Below are 15,944 nucleotides of genomic sequence, written 5' to 3' on the forward strand. Positions count from 1 at the left end.
AGCAGAAATGCAGACGTTTCTGGGGACCTGTAGTTATAACTCTAGCAAAGTGATTGCTCATTTCTTATTTCTAGGTTCGACCCATATGAGTCATTTGAAGAGCCTTCCAGGACTGCCCTGAGTACTGCCACATTCTCCCTAATCAATATTGAGATGTCCCCTCCTCTTTTACCTACCCCCCCCCCCCCCCATCACTCCTGAAATTTCTATCCCTGGAACGCTGAGCTTCCTGTCCTGCCTTCTTTCAACCATGTCTCTGTGATTGCAGTAATATCATTTTCTGCTGTGCTAATTAACATTCTAATTTCATCAGTTTTACCCGCCAGGCTCCCTGCATTAAAATAGATGCCGTTTAATCTACCAGACCTCCTGTGCACCTTATCAAAAGAGTTATACAGCATGGAACCAGGCCATTGGGCCCACTGTCTGCTCTGCCTACTCGGCGTGCTTAATTTATCTTCTGCATCTCCACACTTGCTGTACTTTTACTCTTGTCCCGTCCCCCTGCCTTTAGTTTATTCATTAAACATCTTAACACAGATTTCCACCCCTCAGTGTGCAATGGTGGGAGATCCCTGAACTGTGGCCCGTCCCCACGGAGCCCCTTGCGTGTTGAACCAGTGTCAACATGTCCCTCAGCACGAGGTCCTGGACCACGGAGCAGCCACGGACCACACCTCACTCTGGAACACCAGTGAGTTTCGGGAAGACCAGGGGGCATCTTTCACTGTATGGACAGTTTCCCAGCAGCAGTTGGTGTGTGTCCCTGGGAACAGCCTGTACAGAACAGGGTCCGGTGTGACACAGCTGCTCAGGGTGAACCTCGGCAAGTACCCCGCATCACGTGGCAGGGCTGCCTGACCAAAACACATTCTAGATGGAGATGGGCACAACCCCATCTCCAGTGCAGCCATCACAAGGGCAGTGTCTGCTCCCACAGAGCCAAGTACAACTCGGCTGGTAAACTATCACGACTGGCAGTTTTATTTGCCCCAAAGGAATGGACCAATCTTGCTGGTTCCTCCACGGTCATAGATTTGTCCAGACTCTCCCACTGACTGTCTAAATCATCCAAGATAGAGGGCAGGAAGTTCTAGGAAGCTGTGCTGTCTGTGGCCTGTAGATCATTTATCCCGGTATAAAAGGATCTGCAGATCCTCAATATGTCCGTCTGACAGGATGTTCCTGAGCCGTCCTTTTCCCCAAGGCTACGGGTCACAGAGCTCCCCCTGTGAACCTTATGGAAGAAGAAGCTTGAGCACGTCTCATCCTGCTCCACGGAGCGAACTCTGGATCTGAAGGTGATCTTAGAGGATTCTGAGGTGAAGAGTGAGACTTGCCGGCTCTTCATCTCATAATCAAAGACCCCACCCACCCCGTACATTCTCTCTTCTCCCCTCTCCCATCAGGCAGAAGATACAGGAATCTGAGGGCACGTACCACCAGGCTCAAGGACAGCTTCTATCCCACGGTGATAAGACTATTGAACGGTTCCCATATACAATGAGATGGACTCTTGACCTCACGATCTACCTTGTTGTGACCTTGCACCTTATTGTCTACCTGCAATGCACTTCCCTGTAGCTGTGACACTTTACTCTGTATTCTGATATTGTTTTTACCCTGTACTACCTCAATGCACTGTGTAATGAATTGATCTGAAGGAACGGTTTGCAAGACAAGTTTTTCACTGTACCTCGGTACGTGACAATAATAAACCAAAACCCAAAACCTCTTGGAGTTTCTCCCTCATATCCATCGCCCTCGATTACAGTGGGAGCAGATTCTGCATTCCTTTCTGTTGTACCTCTCTCTGACTTGCTTTCTAATACCCTTGAGAACAAAGAACTTCTTGATGTTCTCCTTGAATGCTTCCCAGCGGGCAAAAGGGAGTGGAAGAGGGTTTTCCAACCTGTGCAATACTTGTTCACTTTCTGGGGTGAGCAGTTTGGCGTTTAGCCTTCAATGACCGCGCCCCCATCCCCCACCCCACCCAGCCCTCAGGTCTTTCTGTAGGTAACAGTCAGCCAGAAGTGATTACTAGACCTTGCAGTGCAGAACTCGACTCAATTCCTGCTCAGTTTCTGCAAGGTGCGAGGCGATTTCACCACCAGACGCACATTCCTCGCCCTTGCCTCTCAGCGTTTCGAAGGGATTGCTCCCTTCGTGACTCCCTGATCCGGTCTTCCGTTTCTGCCCGCCGCCTGGAGGACAGGGTACAGTCAGTACCAGGGACGGGATACAGGACCAGGGACAGGGTACTGGGGACGGGGTACTGGAGGCAGGGTGCAGTACTGGGGACGGGGTATTGGGGACGGGGTACAGTACTGGGAAAAGGGTACAAGACCAGGGATGGGGGAGCCAGGGACGGGTTACAGGACTGGGGATGGGGTACACTACTGGGGATGGGGTACAGTACTAGGGACGGGGTACTGGGGACCAGGTACTGGGGATGGGGTACAGTACCGGGGTCAGGGTACTGTACTGGGGATGGGGTACTGTACTGGGGTCAGGGTACTGTACTAGGGATGGGGTACAGTGCTGGGGACAGGGTACAGGACTGGGGATGGGGTACCGGGGACTGGGGACCAGGGACAGGTTACAGGACCAGGGACGGGCTACAGTACTGGGGACGGGGTACAGTACTGGGGACGGGGTACTGGGGACGGGGTACAGTACTGGTCACTACACTGCAGGAGGGAGGTAACAACACCAGAGGGGTGGAGATTGGACATCCAAGGATGTTGCTGGATCTGGAGGATGTGGTCACGAGGAGAGACTCTTGGCCAGAGGGGAATTCTAATCATGTTTTTTACGTGGGATATGGAGGAGCTATTTCCATTGGCAGAGAGTATCGATGAATCGATGACGGGAATAGGTAAAAGGAACAGAGAGGATTTGAGAAGATTATTTTTCACTCCAGGGGCATTAGGGGTCTGGAATTTACCCCCTGAAATGGTGAGGGGATGCAAAAACCCACAGCTCATTTAAGAATGAGCCGGGTGCTTCCTTGATGTTCTGTGATTGACGGCTGGGACTGGAATCAGTCAGAACAACTCTCCTGTCAGTGAACAACTGGAAGAAAATCAGCAAATTCCGGAGACACTCAGCAGGTCAGGCTGCGTTTGTGGAGAGAGAGACACAGGTAACGATTCAGGATGGTGACTTTCATCAGAACTTGGTGAATTCTGATCCAGGTCATTGACTTGAAACATTATCTCTGTTTCTTTCACCACAGATGCTGCCTGACCTGCTGAGTACTCCCAACATTTTCTGTTTTTATTTCTTCTGGATACAGTGGGACAGATGTTCTCTCCGTGTGCCGTAGATCCGTACGGTCCTCTGAGAGTAATAGCAGCCTCTGCATCACATTGAAGATCCTAAAGGGAACCAGGTGGAGAGAAGGGGAAGGGAGAGGTGGACAAAGGGAGGAGAAAACCGGGCAACAGGTGAGTGTGTGGGAAGAGCCCACCGAGGGTGCAGGTTACTTAGATTCGGAAAATCCAATCTTTGTACCATTGGGCTGTAATCTACTCAGGGGGTAGCTTTTATTTAAGTTCCTTTTCAGGATCAAGGTGCTGGTGGCAAGGGCAATGGTTATTGTCTGTCCTCAGTTGCCCAGGAGAAGGTGTGGGTGAGCCACCTGAAGCTGCTCCCTCGGTGCTGCTGGGGAGGGGGTTTCCAGGATTTCGACCCAGTGACAATGAAGGAACGGCGAGGTAGTTCCACATTGGGACGGTGTGCCGCTTGGGGCTGCAGTAATGGCGAGGATGGTATTTTATTTCAAAAATAAACTTTATTCATAATAAAATATATGTACAAAAAGAAAAAAATCAGTGCAAAACTCTTTATATTCTTAGTGTCATTTGGTCAATACATTCAATAGTATTAAGTGCTTTTGTTTTAAACCATAGTATCATTGCCCCCTGGGGTGATGCACCCTTTTGTTGTTTGAGGGGCTTCCCCACCTGACTCAGCCCCTCCGTGTGTGGTAGTGGAAGGAGCCCAGACTGTGGCCCTTCCCCACAGAGCCTTAGCATTGGCTGCACTGAGCATCAGTGCGTCCCTCAGCACGTACTCCTGCAGCCGGGAATGTGCCAGCCGGCAGCATTCCCTTCCGGACATCTCGCTGTGCTGGGAGACCAACAAGTTTCGGGCAGACCAAAGAGTGTCTTTCACCGAGTTGATGACCTTCCAGCAGCAGTTGATGTCTGCCTCGGTGTGTGTCCCCGGGAACAGCCCGGAGATCAGAGAATCCTCTGTCACGCAGCTGCTGGGAATGAACCGGGACACGGACCCTCGCATCCGTCTCCGCACCCTCTTAGCAAATCCACAGTCTGCAAAGAGGTGGGTGACCGTCTCCTCCCCACCGCAGCCGTCCCAAGGGCAGTGTGTGCTGGGGGTGATATGTCATATGTACAGGAAGGATCTGACTGGGAGGGCCCCTGTCACCACCAGCCAAGCGAGGTCTTGGTGCTTGTTGGTGAGTTCTGACGATGAGGCGTTCTGCCGGATGATTTGAACAATTTGCTCTGGGAACCATCCCACTGTATCCATTGAGTCTGGATCAGCCACTGCCTCTGGAGGGCTGACTGGCTCCATCTGTTCCTTCAGCACGAATAAACTCCCAGCTTACCAAGTTCCAGGCTGTGTGGGTCTGGATGGGCCTGGACCTGCTGGAAGTTTACAACACTGTGCTTCTGGCTGGCAGCATGTCAGAATCCATGAGGAAGGGCATCGTTACCCTCATCTACAAGCAGAAGGGGGAGAGGGCGGACATCAGGAATTGGAGACCCACCTCACTGTTGAATGTGGAGTATAAGATCCTGTCCAAGGCCAACTCCAACAGGGTCAAGTCTGCTCTGGGACAGGTGATCCACCCGGACCAAACCTGTGCTGCACCTGGAAGATCTTTGACAGCCTTGCGCTGCTCAGAGGTACCATCGCCTACGTGCAGGACAGAGGGGTGGACACCTGCCTGGTCAGCTTGGACCAGGAGAAGGCCTTTGACAGGATATCACACACGTACATGTTGGACGTGCTCTCCATAATGGGCTTTGGGGCGGGAATCAGGAATTGGATCCAACTGCTCTACACAGACATCCGTAGCGCAGTCCAAATCAATGGGTGGGAAACAGAGAGCTTCCCCATCAAGTCTGGAGTCAGGCAGGGCTGCTCTCTCTCCCCCATCTTGATTGTGTGCTGTATAGAGCCCTTTGCCGAATCCATCAGGAAGGGCGAGAGCATCAGAGGGGTGACGTTGCCAGGCAGTGGGGGCACCCAGGTGAAAACCTCCCTGTACGTGGACGACATCGCCGTCTTCTGCTCGGACCCAAGGTCAGTTCACAGATTGATCAGCATCTGCGACCAGTTTGAGTTGGCATCAGGTGCCAGAGTCAACCGCGCGAAGAGCGAGGCCATGCTCTTCGGCAACTGGCCCGACTGATCCAACGTCCCCTTCATTGTCAGGCCTGACTACCTGAAGGCGCTGGGGATCTGGTACGGAGGGGCTGAGGTGTGTAACAAGAATTGGCGGGAGCGGATTGGGAAGGTGAAACAAAAACTGGGACTGTGGGAACGGCGCTCCCTATCGATAACTGGGAAGAACTTGGTGTGAGGTGCTCTCAGGGCTGCTGTACCTGGTGCAGGTGTGGCCTGTTCCCCTCTCCTCCGGCTTGGAAATCACCTGGGCTGTCTTCTGGTTCATCTGGAGATCCGAGATGGAACAAATCCAATGGGTCACAATACACAAGCCTCCTGAGAATGGGGGCAAAAGTGTCCCCAACATTGCCCTCATCTTGATGACCAACTTCATGTAGCTGTATCAGTCGGTGTGTGGACCCCAAGTACGTGGGCACCAAGTGTCACTATGTGCTGAGATTCTACCTGTCCCCGGCGTTGTGGAGGATGGGTCTGGCCCCTCTACCGCCCAATGCCCCAGTCAGCTGGACGTTGCCCTTTGTGGCAGAGTCCTTCCAAGCAAACACACGTGACCACGTCCATCAGGCAGTGGTCAGCACGGAAGGTCACGCAGACACTGCGGGGAGGATGGGTGGCTGCGGAGCAGTGTTGTAGGACAGGGAAATGGCCTTTCCCATCACCGGGTGACTTGTGATCCGATGTACATGTTGTTCCCAGCACTTGGCAGGAATACTGAGTCAGCGGTAGCCCAGTGGGAACACCCATGCTCCGGACTCAGTGACTTCCAGGCTGCTGCTCCCGAGCTGTTCTCCCTGAGGTGCTGTACTTTGGATGACCTTCAAACCAGAATTCTTTCGGCTCCCAGTGGATATAAAAGAACTTTGCTGTAGGACATCGAGTGCGTCAGTCTCCTGCCGTTCCGGGGGCCAGCACCTGTTCCTCACTCCGTGTCTCTTAAACAACTTGTTCATTTATTATTCAATAGTTGCTTCGGGATCTTGCTACGTGCAAATTGCTTGCCTCCTTTGCTACATGGCAACAACGTCTGCAGCCGATTGGTGCGCAGGGAGTGGGCGGTGCTGAGGCTGCGATGAGGCAGCTGTGCAGGACCGCAGGTTCCTCTGCACGGGAGGGTGAGGACATCTGCTGGAAGGGAGGGGAATGGTGTCAGAGTGTGTTGCCAGTGGGAAGATGGAGCAAGTCCCCTGCCAAGGATCCTTGTACCTGGAGCCTGGGGTATCTGAGCCCAGCACCGAGCTAATGCAGGGGGCAATTTTTATTTTTAAAAACATAATTTATTTATAAAATTTGAAACGTATAATACAGTACAGTTTATGTTACCATTTGCAGTACAAAACATCATTCCATTTGCTTACAGGGTTTACATTATATTTACATTATACTCCCCCCTTCTGCCCCCTTCTCCCTATCGTCCCCCCCTTTTTTTCTCCCCACCTACCCACTGCTCTCTCTCACCCGCTTCTACCTATCACTGCCCTGTGACCACCACCCCCCCCCCCCGTCCACCTGTCACTGCTCTGATCCGTCCTCCTCTCACCCATTGCTTCCACGTTTTTTCAAATTCCAAAAATAAACTTTATTCACGATAAATATATATACAAAAAGAAAAAAGCAATGCAAAAACTTTTTATGTTCTTAGTGCTATTTGGTGCTGGCACATTTTCTTTTAACCACAGCACCATTGCCACTCACGTGGCCCCCGGGGTGATGCACCCTTTCATTGTTCGAGGGGCTTCCTCACCCGACTCAGCCCCTCCATGTGCGGTAGCGGAAGGAGCCCTGACTGCACTCCTTCCCCACAGCACTGGCTGCCCTGAGCTCCCACATCCCCAGTTTCTGTTCCGCCCAGTCTATCCGTGTTCCCCGGCCCCTCCGAACCAGATCCCAAACACCTTTAGGGAATTGGACCTGGTGGTGAAGGGAACAGAGAACATGGCCTTACCTTTGCTGTGATTGGCTCCATCAAAGGCCTTCTCCTGTCCCAGAGAAACATACAAAGTAGGAGCGGACTTTGTCCTTCTGGCCCCTCACACCTGCTCTGCCGTTCAAACTGATCCAACGTGATCCTCCACTTCAACACCACCTTCCTGCTCTGCCCATACCCCTCTTTCTTACATGTGTTCAGTGCCTTGGCCTCTACACCTGGTTCCTCCTTAAGCACTGCACCAATGAAGTGTTTGAGGGGCTGTTACACTAGACCCAGACCCTCAGTGTCCAGTGACAGCAGGGCCCTGGACTGTGGTCCTTCCCCACGGAGCCTTAGCATTGGCTGCAGTGAGCTTCAGTGCGTCCCTCAGCACATACTCCTGCAGCCTGGAATGTGCCAGTCAGCAGCATTCCCCTACGGACATCTCCCTACCCGGGAAGGGCAGGTTTCGGGCAGACCAATTGGCATCTTTCACTGAATTGATGACCTTCCAGCAGCACTTGATGTCTGTCTCGGTGTGTGCCCCCGGGAACAGCCCGTAGATCAGAGAGTCCTCTGTCATGCAGCTGCTCGGGATGAATCTCAACAAGAGTCCTTGCGTCCTTTTCCAGACTTGGCAAACACACAGTCCATGGGAAGGTGGATGATAGTCTCATCCACAACTCAGCCACCTTGAGCCACCGTGTAGTGGGACTGAGGCCCTAACTGTGCAGGAAGGATCTGACTGGGAGGGCCCCTCTCACCGCCAGCCAAGCGAGGTCATGGTGCTTGTTGGTGAGTTCTGCGACGAGGGATTCTGTCAAATCACCCTGACAGTCCATTCAATAAGATGCTGATAATCTGCAATCTCATTGTGTAGAAATACTGATGGCTTGGTATCTGAGCTTACCTGGTTCTCTTTCCCGTGGTCCCTTTAAACTCACCTGGTTCTCTGTAAAATGTATTATACTATTGCATAAAATCTTAAAAACAAATGAATAACGAGTGTTGGTGAATTAGTGGGAGTAACAACCAATAATCCAGAAAATCTCCCTGTCCAGCACCACCAACGTCCCGAGCAGGCTGGATAAGATTTCTTTATTAGTCGAAACACACAGTGAAATGCATCTTTTGCGTAGAGTGTTCTGGGGGTAGCCCGCAAGTGTCACCACACTTCCGGCGCCAATATAGCATGCCCACAACTTCCTAACCCGTACGTCTGTGGAATGTGGGAGGAAACTGGAGCACCCGGAGGAAACCCACGCAGACACGGGGAGAACGTACAAACTCCTTACAGACAGTGGCCAGAATTAAACCCAGGTCGCTGGCACTGTAATAGCGTTACACTAACCGCTACACCACCATGCCTGCCCAAATTGGATCTTTACTGAATATCCATTCTTGGGTAAGGCAACCAAAATTGCACACAGTGCTCTGTGTGGTCTCACAAGGCTCGGTATAATTGTAACAGGACATCCCTGTTCCTGTACTCCAATCTTCTAGCTATGAAGCCACCATACTATTTGCTGCCATGGCAGCATGTTTGCTCCCAGTGACTGGAGTGCAAGAAGTCTCCTCGCACATCAACACTTCCCGATTCAACACCATTTCAATAATACACCACCTCTCTGCAAAGACTCTTGCAAATTTCTACAAATGTACAGTGGAGAGCATCCTGACTGGTTATATCACCGCCTGGTATGGAGGCTCCAATGTGCAGGATAGGAAGAGGCTGCAGAGGGTTGTAGACTCAGCCAGCTCCATCACGGGCACAACCCTCCCCACCATCGAGGACATCTTCAAGAGGCGGTGCCTCAAGAACACAGCATCCATCGCTAAAGACCTTCACCACGCGGGACGTGTCCTCTTTACATTACCACCATCGGGGAGGAGGTACAGGAGCCTGAAGACCTACACTCAATGTTTCAGGAACAGCTTTTTCCCTCCCACCATCAGATTTCTGAACAGTCCATGAACCCATGAACACTGCCTCGTTATTCGTCTTTTGTACTATTTATTTTGTTTTGTAACTTACAGTAACTTTTATATCTTTGCACTGTACTGCTGCCACAAAACAACAAACTTCATGACCTGTGCCAGTGATAATAAACCTGATTCTGATTCTGATTTCCTACCAAAGCAGATAACTTCACGTTTATCCATGTTAAACTGCATCTGCCATGCATTTGCCCACTTGGTTTGTCCGCAATGTTAAACTGGGTGGGATTGTGAATTGTGACGAGGATGTTTTTGTGCAAGTAGGTTTTTCATTGCACCTGTGTGTACACGTACTTGTGCATGTGACAAAATAAACTTGACTTTAAACTTTGCTCAGTCTGTCTGAAGCCACCTCGCATTCTCGTCACAATTCACAATCCCACCCGGTTTAATGTCGCCGACAAACGTTGAAATATTTCATTTGTTCTCTCATCCAAATTATATAATGAAGAGCTGAAGTTCCAGCGCTGATCCCTGCAGTCCCACTAATTACCGCCTGCCACTCTGAAGTAGACCCATTTATTCCGTTCTGATGTCTGCCAATTCTCAATCCATGCCAGGACATTACCCCTAATGGCAGCCACTTTAAGTTTACACCCTAACATTTATGTTGTACTTTATCACCTCATTCCCTGTTTTTATATCTTCAAAAACTCAGTAGTTTTGTCAAACATGATTTGCCTTCAAGGTAACCTTGTAGACTTTGTCTAATTCCACTGCTATTTCCCAAGAGTCCTGTTATCTTAATCCTTATCATAGCCAAGTCCATCTTCCCCAGTGATGTTAAGCTAACCAGTCAGTAGTTCCCTGCTTTCTCTTTCTTACCTTTTTTTAAATATTGGGTTTACGTTTGCCACATGTCAATCAGAAAGAACTATTTCATAATCTGGAAAACTAACGCCTCCACGTTTTCTAAGGCTCCCTCCTTCTGTCCTCTGGGATGCAAACGATCAGGCCCTGGTGATTATTTGGCTTTCAATCCCATGAATTTGTTTCCTCACTAATTTCCTTTAATTTATAACCTTTGTTAGATTCTTGATTCCTGAATATTTCTGGTCAATTACTTCAGACCTCTTCCGTGAAGATGGGACCATTTCTGCTATTTCTTGACTCCCCATCATGAATGTTCTCGATTCTAACTGTAATGGGCCTTCATTTGACTTTACTCACCCTTTAAGGAGAGGCTTTTGCAGTCCAGTCCACTTTTACATTCCTTGCAACTTTACTCCCACTCTATGTTTGTTCTCTTAATCAATTTCTTTGTCCTTCTTTGCTGAATTGCTCCCAATCCTACGGTTCACAACTTCACCGGGCAGTTCGTGTATGGCTCGTCTTTGGATCTCATACTGTCCTTTTATTGTCAGCTTGGTTTGGGTCATAGTTCCTTTTGTATTTTTACATCAGGCTGGAACGTACAACTGTTACAGTTCCTCCTTTTGTTCCTTAAACGTCAGTCATTGTCCACTCTCCATCATGCTTTTCAGTGAAGCCCCCTAATCCATTACAGACAACGCGCCCTTCATACCTTTCCTTTGTTTAGATTTAGTTCAGGTTGAACTGCTTCGCTTTCTGTATTACTGATGAATTCTGTGGTTTTATGGTCACTCCTCCCTAATGGATCTGCTCAAGAAGATTAGTAACTAGCCTTTCCCATTGCACAACACCCAGGCCAGGGTAACCCAATCCTTGGCCAGCTGCTCAATATGCTGGTTCAAAAAGCAATCCTGCACACACTTCAGGAATTCTTCCTTCACAGTACGGGCCCATCCCCGGGTAACGAACGGGTTCCGTTTTACAGACGTCCTGAAGTCGATTTTGTCCATAAGTCGGAAGGTACACAAAACTCACTCAATATGGTAACCACACCGCCACAGGACTGTAACGAATGGCATCGAAAACACATCAGTTGGATAAGAAGGAATAACTGAAAGTGGAGAGAGAGAGGAAACCAGTTCTGCCCTTTGTAGGAACGATCGTTTGTACATACATCAGGCAATTGAATTTAATAATATTCCAGGGGCTTGTACGCATGTCGGGGTGTCTGTAAGTCAGGTGTTTGTAACGCGGGGACAGCTATATTATTGCTGATGTGGTTGGGCTGGTTTGTACGTGGTTTGATGTCCCCAGTGATCACTGTACCTGGCTACAAACATCTCTAGTCCCCGGTCTGAGGTGCTCCCCAGCACGATCTGTAGACAACTCCCACCAATGTCTCCTGTCCTTGGTGCCCCTCTCCTCCATCCACACACATTGTACATCGTCCTTCCTTTACCCTTTACTAACAACACCACCTTCTCATTTACCGTTTCCAATGCCCTTCCTAACTAGTGAATACATCCTTGGATCACCTCCCAACCTCTGATCTCCCTGGAGCTGTGTCTCAAGACGGCATCGCATCCTCCCTGCTTACCCCTGCTTCTGGTGTTCTTGTTTGCACCCAGTTACATGCATTTGGATCCAAAAGCTTCAGACTCTTTTAAACTATCCTGATCAATTGGTGTTTAAACCTACAGCGGTGGGAGTACAAGTTAGGAGGTCCCATCACCGGGATCAGTCGCTCAGTCCCAGTGCCACAGCCTGTGTCACCTGCACCTGCCCTACACCAGGGGTCCAGCTCCCAATCTCCTCCGGGGGCTGAGCCCCTCTGTGGGGACGGAGTCGGTGTTGTCTCCTGATTTTTGTCCTGAGGTTGGTGATTGCACTTCCCTGGAGCTGGAGTGTACGGGGTGCTGATCCGGCCTTCCTGGCCTCTCTCTCTCCCAGATTCCTGGAGCCAGGATGCACAGAGGAGGTTGGTTTCCCGTCTCTGACTCGGCCGCCCCCGTCTCACTGCTCACCGTCTCTCACTGCCCGTGGTCAAAGTTTGTGACAACAGGGGGCAGCAGAGGTGAAGAGTCATTGAGTTTTTTTAAACTCCAAAATAAACTTTATTCATCATAAAAACCAAACTATATACAACAGTAAAACAGTGCAAACCTTTACATTCGTGTACAGATCAATCATTAGTGTTACCTTTGTTTTAGAAAGAACCACAGCACTGATGCCCCTCGTGTGGCTCCCTGGGGTGATACTGCAATCCCATATTTACAATATCCGAGGGGCTTCCTCGCCTGACCCCGCCCGTCCCTCTCCTGTGGCAGAAGAACCCTAAACTGTCGTCCTTCCCTACCGAGCCCTTGCGCTAGCTGCACCCAGTTTCAGTGCGTCCCTCAGCGCGTCATGTTGTAGCTGTACAAACCCTTGGTTAGACCGCACTTGGAGTATTGTGTACGGTTTTGGTCACCACACCACAGGATGGACGTGGTGGCAATAGAGAGACTGCAGAAGAGATTCTCCAGGATGTTGGCTGGATTGGATAAGATACGATAAGATTTCTTTATTAGTCACGTGTACATCGAAACACACAGTGAAATGCATCTTTTGCGTAAAGTGTTCTGGGGGCAGCCCGCAAGTGTCGCCACGCTTCCGGTGTCAACATAGCATGCCCACAACTTCCTAACCTGTACATCTTTGGAATGTGGGAGGAAACCGGAGCACCCGGAGGAAACCCACGCAGACACGGGAGAACGTACAAACTCCTTACAGACAGTGGCAGGAATTGAACCCGGGTCGCTGGCGCTGTAAAGCGTTACACTAACCGCTACACTACCGTGCAGTGGTTAAAAGGAGAGACCGGATAGGCTGGATTTATTCTCACTGGAATGTATAAAGGCTGAAGGTGACCTCCTAGAGGTTTATAAAATCATGAGGGGCAATATGATAGCCAGAGTCTTTTTCCCAGGGCAGGGGACTCTAGAACTGGAGGGCACAGGTTAAAGGTGAGAAGGGAAGAAACTTAGATCTCACACAGGGGGTGGCAAATATTGAGAACTAGGTGCCAGAGGAGGTGGTGGAGGGTTGGGGTTGTAGAGGGGGCAGGGTGGGGTTCTGGAGGTGGGGCAGGTGGGGTTGTGGGGTGGGTGGGAAGACGTTGTGGAGGGGGTCGGAGGGGTTGTGGGGGGGGCGGGAAGTTGTGGGGGGCGCGGGGAGGGGTTGCATATGGTGAAGGGGCGTAGTGAAAGGGTTGGGTCTAGGGAGGGGGCAAGGGGTTGGGTTTGAGGAGGGGAGTAGATAGTTTGGGCAGGGGGAAGGGAAGGTTTGGGTAGGGGTAGGGGTTGGATTTGGGGAGGGGCTTAGTCATTTTTATTTTGTATGAGGTAGTCAGGTATCTAATTTGTTTTTTGCCATTTTTCACTCCGTCAGTGCACTTTTGTTTGCACTCTGTCTGTTGCTGACGCGATCTGGCTATCCTTACTCCCATCACGTTACAGCTCTGTCTCCTTGTTGCTCCTCTCATGTCTTTGAGCATTGCCATCACTGGGACCCTTCCCCTCATTCAGTTTAAAGCCCCATTTAATTCCCTTGTGACTCGAGTCACTGGAACCCCAGCACCGGTATGGAACAGCTCTTTGTCTTCCCAGCACTGCTGCCAGCGGCTCACTAATCAAAACCCACTTCTCCCACACAAAACTTTGAGCCATGCAGGTGTTCAACATCCGGCACCCCTCCTCCCCCTCCCCAACAAACCCTCCCCCCAACCCTACCCCCATCACCAAACCCTCCCCAAACTCCTTCCAGTGGATGATTTTACCTGTCAGCGACACAGGCCTGTCAGGGATCTTCCTGCAACAGCTTGGGTAGATCCAGTCTCACAGAACGAAGCACAACTTAACAGGCAAGGACACACTCCCTGCGGCTTTGTTTACTTCAAAGGCACGGATAGATCTGTCAGCTCGTCCAGAGTTAATGGGTGGTCCAGGTTTTTTCATTTGCTGTTATCTAAGACAGGAAGTTCTGGGAAGCTGGGCTAGGTGTGACCGTTCTGTTGTACAGACCTACGTAGAAGGAGTTACAGATCCTCTATAAGTCTGACTGTGAGGATGTTACTGGTCTGTCCTCTTCCTTGACGCTGTGGATCACAGAGCTTTCCCCTTTGAACCTTTTGGAAGACCCTGCTCCACAGAGCAGGCTCTGGATCGGAAGATGATCTTGGAGGATTCGGAGGTGAAGATCAAGGCTTGCCGGCTCTTCAACCCTCGGGGTTCTTCCCTCACATCCAACCCCCTTGACTGTAGCAGGAGCAGATTCTGCACACGTTACTGCAATGGACACAATTCCCTTTGACTCTTATCTTGCTTACTGAACACCCATGGGGACAAAGTTCTTGAAGGCTTCCCACCAGTGCACTGGGGAGTCAATGTGAGGCTTCCCGATTCCTCAACCTGTGCAATACCTCTTCAGTTTATCAGCAGTTTGATGTTCCCACGCCGCCTGCCAGCTCTCAGGTTCATTATGTCCATGCCGGTCACCTGGTGTAGATTAATCCTGTCCCTCAGAATTTCTTCCACTAACTTCCCTATGAGATGATTACAGGTCTGTGACCACCCGATCTATCCCTGCTGCCCTCGTACTTTGTGTCTCAGCCAATAAGGCACATTTCCTATACACCTTCTTAACCACATTATCTACCCGTCCTGCTGCCAGAGATCTGTGTAGGCTCACTCTGCAGCCCTGCTTCTCTCCATCTCCCATCCTCTGTGCATCCCTCACCCTGACTGTCCTCCCCAGAGCACCACCTCACACCTCTCCAGACTGAGAGCCACTTGTTACTGTTCTGCTCACCTGACCCCTCCACTGGTGTTTCCTGGAACGTCCTTCTTCACTGCATTGCAGTTGTGGAACCTTGTGCAAAAGTTCTTTGCAAGGTTTGTGTGTGTCTGTGTCTGTGTCTGTCTGTGTGTGTGTGAGTGTGTGTGTGTGCACCTGTGTGTCTGTGTGTGTGTCTGTGTGTGTGTCTGTGTGTGTATGTGAGTATATGTGTGTGAGTCTGTGTTTGTGTGCGCGCACCCGTGTGTGCATATGTGTGTGCGTCTGTGTGTGTCTGTTTGTGTGTGAGTGTGTGTGTGTGTGCCTGTGCGTGAGTGTATCTGTGTGCGTATATGTGTATGTGTGTGTATATATGTGTGTGTATATATGTGTGTGTCTGTCTGTCTGTGTTTGTGTGTGGGTCTGTGTGTATGTCTATGTGTGTGTGTGTGTTGTGTCTGTGTGTGTGTGAATCTATGTGTGTGTATCTGTGTGTCTGCCTGTGTGTGTGGTGTGTCTGTGTGTGTGTATCTGTGTGTGTGTGTGTGTGTCTGTGTGTGCTTGTATCTGTGTGCATCTGTGTGTGTATCTGTGAATGTGTGTGTGTGTGTGTGTGTGTCTGTGTGTCTGTGTTTGTGTGTGTATCTGTGTGTGTGTATCCATATGTGTGTCTGTATCTGTGTGTGTATTTATGTTTGTGTGTCTATGTGTTTGTGTCTATGTGTTTGTGTCTTTGTCTGAGTATGCATATATCTGTGAGTGTGTGTGTATGTCTGTGTGTGCATCTGTGTGTGTGTCTGTGTGTGCCTCTGTGTGTATGTATATGTGTGTCTGTGCGTGGGTCTGTGTGTGTGGTGTATCTATGTGTGTGTGTGTATCTATATTTGTGTCTGTATCTGTGTATTTGTGTGTGTGTGTTTGTGTGTATGTATCTATATGTGTGTATCTGTGTGTGGTGTGTCTGTGTGTGTCT

The sequence above is a fragment of the Pristis pectinata genome, chromosome 33 (assembly GCF_009764475.1).
Source record: "Pristis pectinata isolate sPriPec2 chromosome 33, sPriPec2.1.pri, whole genome shotgun sequence".
Taxonomy (NCBI): Eukaryota; Metazoa; Chordata; class Chondrichthyes; order Rhinopristiformes; family Pristidae; genus Pristis; species Pristis pectinata.